Source organism: Brassica napus, chromosome C9 (genome assembly GCF_020379485.1).
Source record: "Brassica napus cultivar Da-Ae chromosome C9, Da-Ae, whole genome shotgun sequence".
NCBI lineage: Eukaryota > Viridiplantae > Streptophyta > Magnoliopsida > Brassicales > Brassicaceae > Brassica > Brassica napus.
In genome coordinates this window covers 46,319,442-46,323,673 of record NC_063452.1, presented here as the reverse complement: position 1 = coordinate 46,323,673, position 4,232 = coordinate 46,319,442, and the positions used below count along the sequence as shown (strand labels likewise).

At 36.8% G+C, this 4,232-nt stretch overlaps 1 long non-coding RNA gene across 1 annotated transcript; it reads left to right on the top strand.

Annotated features, from left to right (window-relative positions):
• Positions 1 to 2,219: 2,219 nt before the first annotated feature.
• Positions 2,220 to 3,845, top strand: LOC111204665. Its single transcript, XR_002657169.2, has 3 exons — positions 2,220 to 3,156; positions 3,235 to 3,270; positions 3,373 to 3,845. It is a non-coding gene; the product is annotated as an uncharacterized LOC111204665 (long non-coding RNA).
• Positions 3,846 to 4,232: the final 387 nt, after the last annotated feature.

Below are 4,232 nucleotides of genomic sequence, written 5' to 3'. Positions count from 1 at the left end.
GGTGGAGAGAAGCGACGAGGCGGCGAGAGGAGGAGAGACGCTGAGAGAGGCGGAGAGAAGAGGAGAGGTGGCGAGAAGCGGAGAGAGGTGGAGAGAAGCGGAGAGGCGGAGAGACAGAGAGGATGATAGAGAAGCTTCGGTGGTTTCCGTCGTTGATTTCACCGGAGGGAACACAACGAAGCAGACACAATCGCCATGTTCTTCGCCATTGAAGAGAGAGGCGGAGAGACCAAGAAGTTTTTAGGGTTAAGGAAATCAAATGTTTCTACACTTTTTGTTCTGATTTTTTTTTCCCGGCAACTTTATTAAACCAACATTATCATATTTTTTTTAAATACAATTAATTATGTTTAATAAATTAAGGGAATTAATTAGAGGTTACTTTTGGTATTATGGAAAACATTATACTATAGGGACAACTTGAAATTGAATTTATACTATAGGGACAACTATGATGTTTTCTTGTTCTTTTTAGCAATTTTCCCAAATATATATTACACTAAGTAGTTGAGTTAATTATTCATTCAATAGATAATTATTTTAAATATTCAATAATATTTTATTGTATGTTGAATGCATATTAACGATTGAGATCGAGTTTGGTACAAAATCTTTATTAGATTTTTCGGATATCCATTAAGGTTTAGTTCGAGTATAATTCATAACCCAAAATACCTTAAATAAGATCTATTTAGTATCTATGTTGAGTTCGAATTGGTACATATTCATTTTTATCGGATCAATTTCCGTTCAGTTTTTGTTCTAGTTTATTTGCCTAATTCTAATATATTGTATTACAGGTACAAACAATGAATCAAACAATAAGTAAAAGGGGAATAAGATCAACATCTAAGCTGTCCACATAAGCACAAAAAAAATCAACCTATCAGAAAGCTTTAAGTTGCCACATCAGCTCGACCTGTTCTATTTCTTCGTTGCGAACAAGCCGATGATTTGAAACCAATCGTCTCTTCACCTTTCTTTTCGTCTCAATGCATCCTTTAATTATAGTCTGTTTGTCTCCCTCTCCACTTAAAATCCCTAAATCCCCAAGCATCACCCTATCTATAGTATTCCCGTCTCTCTCTATCAACGGCTCCACATTCTGGAAATCAAAACCCACCGCATCCATGGCTAACAACAAGGCAAAATCGACTGTTTCAGAAAACGAATCTATACATACAAAAGGTAAGTTATTTTAATAGTATTCTATGTTGTTTATGTATACTTTATATTATTTTCTGTTTGTAGCTTTGAGATAACAAAAGCTTTGAATCATGAACAGTGACAAGTTGAAGTTTTTAATGGACAGATGCTGCGTTTTGGGAATCATAGCAAGGATTCTCAACAATGGCGACCATTCCTTCACACAGCCTTCTCACAAAGAACTATCACTCTTCTCCGTCGTTCAAAACCACCAGCTCCTCTGAACCTTCGTCATTCATCTCCCGGAGAAAAGATCCCGACTAGCTACGAAAGCTTCTCTCTCTAGAACAAACGAGGCTTCTTTATCCGCCGTCATCTCCAGGCTCGAGCGTGAACGGAAATGATTAACCGACGGCGGCGGAGAACAGTGGCATATGGCGGAGGATTTCCGCCGGCGCGATAAGAAAACCGAGGAAGAGAGGAGGCTTAGAGACACGTGGCGTAAGATCCAAGGAGAAGACGATTGGGCCGGGTTAACGACCGGATGGACCCGGTTCTCAGATCGGAGCTGATCCGTTACGGCGAAATGGCTCAGGCCTGTTACGACGCCTTCGACTTCGATCCTTCCTCGAGATATTGCGGCAACCCACATCGAGTGTAATCTTCACTTTGGTCACACATTGGGTCTGTTGATTTTTGAAAGTATTTGACCTTACATTAGTTCTGTGTTTTGATTTAGGTTGGCCTCTAAATGTATAACATCTCCATTTAGATCAGACATGGGTTGTTGGTTCGATGAGGCTCTGAGAACTCAAGCAGTGCTATTGGAGGCAGGCTTTCTGAATATCTTTGGTCAGTGTCAAGTTTCTTGATCTCTTATGGATGCAGTTTTGATACTTTTTGCTATGTATAGAGAAATGAGTTCTTATAAGCATTGTTCTATTCGATCAACACTCACACCTGATCCGAAATGATATTTTTCGGAACCATCAAATTTTTACTGCACGTCCAAGGTATAATACATCTCACAAGATCCATATATGCATGTTGGTTAACGTCAAGATTTCTAACTGCAAATTTGTGGAGAATGTTTTTTTCGAACATTGGTAGACTAATATTTTATATGGAGAGGAGAAAGCGAGTGCAATTATATGCTTTATATTATTGCCATTAGTTCAATGCAGCTATATGGAGAGGAGCAGGTGACTGCAATTGCAAGCAAGAAGCTCACCTGAGAAGGCAGTTAGTTCATCACAATGTCAGTAGAAAGTAGAAGCTGACCAGAAGAAAGAAGGTGATGATGAAATCTACCTGCGATCAATAGCCCCATGAGACCAACATCCTTGAGAGGAACACTCTGCACTCTCTCGCTTCAAAGCTAACAACAAATCTCTAAGGTAATTTCTGAACTAATCTCCTAATCATATATCTTTCTTTTTGTTTGGTCAAAATCTCCTAATAATATATCTATATACTAACTTAAAGAGTGGAAACAAAAAATAAACTGGACTAGGGTTTGGTCAATGCATTAAAAACAGATGCAAGAAGTACATCAGATATGAATCATGCAAGCAGGACAAGAGTCAGGGGAAGTATCACTAAGGCAGATCCATGATGATGATAGATTTTGATAAAAGGTTAGTGGATTTACTTAGTTACGTAACAGCAGATTTTGGTTGTAGTAGTTATGTAACTTTCACATTTACTCTCTTCATATTTAAATGCCTCTTTCGCTGCATTCATCATCCATTTAAGTTAGCCTTCAGGCACTTAAATCGCAGAGACACAGCTAGGCTTTGCGGTCTCAGTAGCGATTGCGGTTTGCATTTTGTGCTCTCCACAGGCCACTCTCCCTTCACTACTTCTCTTTGATAAATTCCATTACATTTACGTAGAAAGCCGCATTGGTTCTCAATGTCTCATGGATCCCATTACACCTTGCACTTGAAAAGGAACAAAACAACTTCAAGAAATAAGGAAGAAGAGCAGAAGTTGTGTCATGCTGTTTTGGTAAGTTTAATTTTCGGCTGTTGAATGTGACATGGATCTTTTAACTGATGGACTAATGCATTTTATTTTCTTTGTTAGGCTGCTAATCATTTCATGTGTATGGGTGCGAGCAAGGTAATTCTCGCTAATTGTATGCTTTTGTGCTTTGCATCATCCTGGTTATGCATGTGGAATTGGAAATCTTTTTATTCCTTAGTTGGTACCTTCACCCTTCAGGAGTTGAAAAAAACCAAAATCTTCTACAACTTCAACTGGTGATCTTGGAATTGGGCTTGAACAGCTTCATCTAATGTCAAAAGTTAAGAACATTGCTTCTCTGCAGCTATATGGAGAGGAGCAAGCGAGTCTAATTTCAAGCAAACAACTTCACCATAGAACGCAGTTCATCACAATGCCAGTACGAATAAGAAGTCAGATCAGAAAATTATGTCCTTTTCGGGTCTAAGCTCTGTCTCTTCTTCAATAAGAAGATCAAAGAAAACGACGGCCATTGCACAAGTCGTTTATCTCCATCGTTTGGACTTGACATAGCACTTCATAGAAAGGGAATAGAATTTTCATAAATCATTATTGTTTTTTTTATGTTGCATTAGTTTTCAGTTAGGTCAATTTCTCAAATGAAAAATAAGTTTTTGAAATTATGATACATATAAATGTACGTTTTAAACTTTGTCAAAATATCATGACAAATACATTTATCTTTCCGTAATTGTTAAACAGCGATGTTGTTCATGTTTCATTTGTGGCTTCGTATTTCTTTACTTTTTGTATTGTCTAAATTTATTCTTCCAAAAAATCTTGGTTCGTACACTACTTTTTCTCTGTATTTATTTAGCAAATTTTTTATCCATTCATAAGTCTACCACCAAAGGTAGAAATTATTTACCCTATTATCATCAAGATTATAATTAAAACAAAACAAAAAAACATACAGACAATATACAAAAATTAAAATACAGATAAAATATTTAATCTATTTTCTATTTCAAAAAGATATGTTACTTAAATTTGCCGGTCTAAAAACCAGATAGATATAAATAACCAATTCAATGATTTAAGATTTGAAATCACTTTTT